The following is a 7264-nucleotide window of genomic DNA, read 5'->3' as shown; positions in this document are numbered from 1 at the left end:
CTTGGGATGTTGGCTGTTGAGGACTGTGGTGTTGGGAATGTGTTCTTGTCATCTGATTCCGAGGATGCGTCTGAGGCAGGGAAGATGCAATGTGTTTAATCAATGTTCCTGACTGGTGTATGTTGTTCATGCCTTGCTGCTGTAGAGGAAATATATAGTATTCAAATGTGAACAGAAGATGAAACTCTGCTCTTTCTTGTTCACTTCTCTCTCTTCTCCATTTCTCTCCATCATATCCACAAGAATAAAAATAGTAATCTCCATTTGAACATTGAAGTTCTATTATGTCACCATGTAGAGTAAAATATTTCCCCCAGTAGTGTTACAGCAGGGCTCCAGACTGACATTTTCCCTGGTGGCACAGCATTCTGCAGCGATACGCCATGCCATCTGTTTTGCGCTTAGTGGGACTATCATTTGTTTTTTAACAGGACAATGACCCCACACACCTACAGGCTGTGTAAGGGCTACTATTTGACCAAGAAGGAGAGTGATGGAGTGCTGCATCAGATGACCTGGCCTCCACAATCATCCAACCTCAACCCAATTGAGATGGTTTGGGATGAGTTGGACCGAGTGAAGGAAAAGCAGCCAACAAGTGCTCAGCATATGTGGGAACTCCTTCAAGACTGTTGGAAAAGCATTCCAGGTGAAGCTAGTTGAGAGAATGCCAGGCATGTTCAAAGCTGTCATGAAGGCAATAGGTGGCTACTTTGAAGAATATATAAAATATGTTTTTTATTTGTTTAACACTTGGTTACTACATGATTCCATATGTGTTATTTCGTATTTTTGATGTCTATTATTCTACAATGTAGAAAAACCCTTGAATGAATAGGTGTGTCCAAACTTTTGACTGGTACTGTATATAAAGTCAATTGGGTTTATTCGTTAATTCAAGTTATTCAAGTACCAGTGGCAGTTTTAGCTTGTTCCCTGCCCATATTTTCATTGTTATATGCCAATTTATTATTGTTATGTCTATTGACAAAGAAAAACTTACACCCTAACACACATGTCAAGTGATACCATGTTTAGTGACCTGTAAAACAGGTTTTTATTAACTCCATTGTGCTAAAAGTAATTGTATTGTAAGGATACTTTGAAGACCAATTTATTGAGGCCAGAACCTGCAAGTGAGATGGGAAATTGACCTCACAGTTATTTGTGACACAATGGGAGTTCCTGATACATACAATTCTGAACGTGAATTATTGACGTGAAGTATTGACAGTTGATATAGTATGGGTTATTATTGTTTTGTGTATTGACAAAGAAAAACGTCCATTCTGACCCACAAGTATAATGTGATACCTTGTTAATAATTTGTAATAGATTTTAATGCTTATGGTGTCACACCCTGATCTGTTTCACCTGTCCTTGTGATTGTCTCCACCCACCTCCAGGTGTCACCAATCTTCCCCATTATCCCCTGTGTATTTATACCTGTGTTCTCTGTTTGCCTGTTGCCAGTTATCTTGTTTGTCAAGTCAACAAGCATTTTTGTATCATCTCCTGCTTTGACCCTTGCCTGTCCTGACCCTGAGCCCACTCGCCTGACCACTCTGCCACGCCGTCCTGTACCTTTGCCCCGTCTCTGGATTCCCGACCCCTGTCTGACCTGAGCCTGCCTGCCGTCTTGTACCTTTGCCCATGTTGCTGCAATAAACCTTGTTAATTCGACACGGTCTGCATCGGGGTCTTACCTTATCCTGATACATGGCTACTATCGACAGTGGAGGTGGGGTTACAAATACACAATAGACCAGACTACATGCAACCAAATAGGCCTACCCCAGGAGGTTCCTGAGGCCATGTATTTCACACAAGGCTATACAGTTGTTAAAAAGCATGAAATGTTTCTTGCAGCTAGGGACTGAACAGCCAGGAACCAAAAAAAAGAAGATAAAAAAACACTGAAAACTCAAACACAGCTGTTCTTTCTGTATTCCCATGGACTGGATCTGGTGCCATGCCAAAATACAGAGGCGCTTTTGAGAACTATGAACGTGCAGAGGTATGTAGTCTAATTAGCAGTTTGAGTGCATCTTATTGTGTTGTAACCATTGCACCATATCATGTAGACATAGGCTAGGCACTCTACCAGTTAGCATACAGTATGTGCCCTGTCTTTATGACAAGGGGGTTGAGGAGATAGACAGTAATTGTGTCACCTAACATTGTAAGAAACAGTAATTGTATCATACGCTGCAGAATAGACAGAATAAAAATGAATGGTGGTGTTTGCATTTTAATTACTTAGGATCCTGTCTACTCGCTTCAAAAAAATATATATCATGGATGGTCAGTCCTTGCATCCATAGGTCTGTCTATGCATTTGAGAGTGGTTACATTTCTCCTGGACAATTCCTCAACTTTTTACCAAAACAGAGGTGTGGTCACAGATGCTAGTTTAATGGCAGGGAGAAGGAGCTGGCGCAAAAGATGAAAGACAGGTTGCCTAAAGTTAGTTCTGAAAAGTGGAAACCCGAAGAAATGGCAGCAAGAGCAAGCTGGTGTCCAGTACGTGGCTGCAAGAAATTTAGGGGAGACGGCACAAAATGTCACTGTTTTCCATTGAAAGATACAGACAGATGCAAAAGATGGCTAGTAGCGATAAAACAACTGTAAATGTGATTTAAACACTCCTAAAGCCAATCTCGCAAATCTATGTTCGTGCAGTAGCCTAAGCACTTCATCGACGATGACTACGAAAGAGATATACAATCGGAAATTATGGGGAAAAAACTCAGACAAAACCGATAGCACTGTTGATAAAATTAGCTAATTTGGCCGTATGCTTACAATAAAACAAAGAATTTGTCCAAATTTCTCAATCGCTCTTTGACTGACAATGGAGCAGAGCTATCTATTCACAAAGAAAGGTCACAAGTCACGTGACCCATTTTTGCCGCTTTCCAGTTCTAGACTGCAGGGAGAGAGAAGAGGAAAAGGCAAATTCCACCTAACTAGTTTCAATGTGTGGAATCACTTGGGATACACCAGTCTCAACGTCAACAGTGAAGATGCGACTCCGGGATGCTGGCCTTTTAGACAGAGTTGCAAAGAAAATGCCATATCTCAGACTGGCCAATAAAAAGAAAAGATTAAGATGGGCTAAAGAACACAGACCCTGGACAGAGGAACTCTGCCTAGAAGGCCTCCATCCCAGAGTCGCCTCTTCGCTGTTGAGACTGGTGTTTTGCAGGTACTATTTAATGAAGCTGCCAGTTGAGGACTTGTGAGGTGTCTGTTTCTCAAACTAGACACTCTAATGTACTTGTCCTCTTGCTCAGTTGTGCACCGGGGTCTCCCACTCCTCTTTCTATTCTGGTTAGGGCCAGTTTGCACTGTTCTGTGAAGGGAGTAGTACACAGCGTTCTACGAGAACTTCAGTTTCTTGGCAATTTCTCGCATGGAATAGCCTTCATTTCTGATAACATGAATAGACTGACGAGTTTCAGAAGAAAGGTCTTTGTTTCTGGCCATTTTGAGCCTGTAATCGAACCCACAATGCTGATGCTCCAGATACTCAACTAATCTAAAGAAGGACAGTTTTATTGCTTCTTTAACCAGAACAACAGTTTTCAGCTGTGCTAACATAATTGCAAAAGGGTTTTCTAATGATCAATTAGCCTTTTAAAATGATAAACTTGGATTAGCTAACACAACGTGCCATTGGAACACAGGAGTGATGGTTGCTGATAATGGGCCTCTGTACGCCTATGTAGATATTCCATAAAAAATCTGCCATTTCCAGCTACAATAGTCATTTACAACATCAACAATGTCTAAAACAAGGACATTTCTAAGTGACCCCAAAATTTTGAACGGTAGTGTAGGTTTAATCCTAGAGACATTAAAAGTGGGATATATATGGAGGGTATGGGGCAACAGAAGATGAACAACAGAGGTGCTAATGATCTTGGAGATGGGGAAAGGACCAATAAAACTGGGGGAAAGTGTGCAGGACCACCCGGAGGGGCTTGTCACCTATACCTGGAGGTAGTCTTGAGAAATGCCATCCAGGTACGGCGACAGCGGCTGACAAACATGTGGGCGGGGGCGAGAGCCCGGTGGCAGAGCAGAGGAGGGTGTTGCAGGCGTATTCAACCCACATGAATTGCTGGCTCCAGGTGGTGGGGTTGGCGGAGACAAGGCAGTGAAGAGTTGTCTCCAGGTCTTGATTGGCTTGCTTCAACTGGCCGTTGGACTGAGGGTGGAACCCTGAGGACAGGCTTGCCATGGACCCAATGAGGGTGCAGAATGCCTTCCAGAACTGGGACGAGAACTGAGGAATGCAATCGGAGACCATGTCCAAAGGAAGTCCATGGATCCGGAAGACGTGCTGGGCCATCTCCTTGGCTGAGGGTACCTTGGGAAGTGGAATGAAATGGGCGGCTTTGGAAAACCTATTCACCACCGTAAGGATAGTGGTGTTGCCACCTGATGGAGGGAGACCAGTAATGAAGTCCAGGGATATATGAGATCAGGGGCGGTGAGGAACAGGGAGTGGTTGAAGGAGGCCAGCCAGAGCTTGCCGGGGAGTGTTATTCTGAGGACGCACAGTGCAGGTTAAAATGAACACGGAGACGTCAGGGACCCTGGTGGGCCACCAAAAAACATTGTTGTACAAAGGCCAGAGTCCGACAGGAGCCAGGATGGCAGGCAAGTCTGGAGGAATGAGCCCATTCCAGGATCGGGGAATGGGCAGAGTCTAGGACAAACAACCGGTTAGCCACGGGGCTATAGAGGTGTGAGAGCGCATCAGGCTTCACATTCTTGGACCCCGGGCAGTAGGAGATGGTAAAGCTGAATTGAGTGAATAGCAGGGCCTATAGAGCTTGCCTAGAATTGAGGCACATGGCAGTGCGGGGATATTCCAGGTTCCAGGCCCACTCTAACCAGTGACTCCATTCCTCCAATGCTATCTTCACTGTGAGTAGTTCTCGATTTCCCATGTCATAATTCCTCTGTGGTGTTAAGACGATGGGAAAGGAAAGCGCAGGGATGAGCTTTTGGTCCTAGGCAAAATGCTGGGACGGGACAGACTCCTCTCTGATGTTCGAGGTGTCGACTTCCACCACAAACTGATGGGACAGATCCGAATGGATTAAGATGGGAGCTATAGTGAACCGATGCTTAAGGTCCGAGAATGCCCGGTCAGGCAGCTGGAGACCATGTGAACGGGACCTTGGGAGAGGTGAGTGCTGAAAGGTTGGAAGCCAGGATGCTGTAACCCCGGATGAAACAGAGGTAGAAATTAGCAAACCCCAGGAAGCGTTGCAGCTGTACTCTGGATGTGGGTTGAGGCCAATCCACCACCTCTCTCACCTTGCCAGGATCATCTGCATATTTCCTGCAGCGAGGATGTATCCTAGGAAGGAGATCGTGGAACAATGAAATTTGCATTAATCAACTTTAACAAAAAGCTGGTTCTCCAGGAGACTCATGATAAGACCCAGATGCAGACAGTTCGAATCTCAGATGTTTATTACAAAACAGGGGGCGGGCAAACAGCAAGTCAAGGGCAGACAGAGATCTGTAATCCAAGGCAGCGTAAATCTGGGACAGAATGGCAGGCAGGCCCAGGGTCAGGGCAGGCAGAATGGTAAAAACTGGGAGGACTCCAAAACAGAAACTGGAAAAGGGTCAAACACGCTGGTAAGACTTGACAAGACAAACTGGCAACAGAACAACAGAAAATGCAGGTATAAGTACACAGGGGATAATGGGGGGAAAATGGGAGACACCTGGTGGGGGGTGGAAACAAGCACAAGACAAGTGAAACGGACCAGGTTGTGACAGAACTAATATCATCGGCCAATTTTTATTTATTTTTTAGACTAATTCACTACCTGAGTAAGAGGAACCGCAAAACACATTAGCTAGATTGCTAACTCTAAACATAATAGGCCCAGCCACTTCTGGTGGCCATGTATTAATCTAACAGTATGTACAATGTCCTATAAAGGATTTGCAGGTGTTGCCTAGGCTACTAACCAATGAGGTCTGCACTCGCTATACTGATGAAAATTTTGCTCACACTGTATCACAAAGCCAGATCAAATATTTTGGTTGTAAAACAGTTGCTATAGAGCTCAATATTAAGAAAGAACAATTATACCTAAATTAGGCCTAGAATCTCCTCAAAAGTGACAACAGTAGTTGCTTCCAAAGCTGTGTTTTTGTTGTTGAAATGTTACAGCCTACAATCAGATTTTTTTGTTGTTATCCTGGAGTGCAGGGAGAGAGGGAGTGAGTGGCCTGCTCATCACAGTAGCAGGTCCCAGCAAAACAGGCATAGGGGCAGGCCTGATTACTTTTATTACAGGAATCATGAGGATAGTGCACATTACTGTTTGACCAAATCATGGCTTTAGTAGCATGAAAAAAATAGGACGTTGGGAGTGAGGCAGCATGTAGAATGTGCAGCTCGCATTGATGCGACTATTTACACTTTTTACTCGCACAGCCAAGTCAAAAGGTCGCAAAATGTGAGTAAATGGTCGCAGTCTGGAGCCCTGGTACACCAATGATAGGTGCTTCATGCCATCTGGCTATTAGGCCCATTCTGTAAATACTTCTGTCTGTGCTGTCAGCATGGTATGGTATCACAGAAGTATACTGTACAAAGGCGATGTGCCTCACTAAATCTGGTTAGACACCAATGTTGGTCAGTGTATCCCTCGTTTCCTTCCAAACTTCTGACCTATCTTTTCTCCATTTCCTGAACTGGCTGTCCTCATGGCTTCCTGTCTTGGTAAAATGTGACAGGAAGTCCAGTCAAGTGGTCATTGGCTGAATGCCAAACCAGTCCCTTTCCTTCGTCCCTCAAATTGCGTGTTCATGCGCGCCTCTGCCATATGCACAAGTGCATGTTTCAAAGCTGAGGATATGAAAATGATTGAGGATGTAGGTGCCAATTCGACCCTACGACAGCCACTTTGGCCCAGCCAGGCTTAGGTTGCAAGCTTCAGAGTGAAGTGGTATCCCAACACAACACTGCAACATATTTGGAATTTGCTAATTTCGTTAAAATAATTATGCAGAGGCGTGCCACGTGCATTTGTTTGTGTCTGATTTTGGGACTCATGTAACAAATGATACCTACCCTATTAAATGTCTAGTTATTATTAAAGGTCACATCTTGTAAAACAACAGTGGGGATTTGTTAATAAAACACATTCAAGTCATGAGTGTGTCCTGAAGTTGATGGGTTTAGTCACTGCTCTGGAAGTTATGCAAGTGTGACAAGGACCTC

This window comes from Oncorhynchus nerka, linkage group LG7 (genome assembly GCF_034236695.1).
Source record: "Oncorhynchus nerka isolate Pitt River linkage group LG7, Oner_Uvic_2.0, whole genome shotgun sequence".
Taxonomy (NCBI): Eukaryota; Metazoa; Chordata; class Actinopteri; order Salmoniformes; family Salmonidae; genus Oncorhynchus; species Oncorhynchus nerka.
This window is presented reverse-complemented; position numbering follows the sequence as displayed.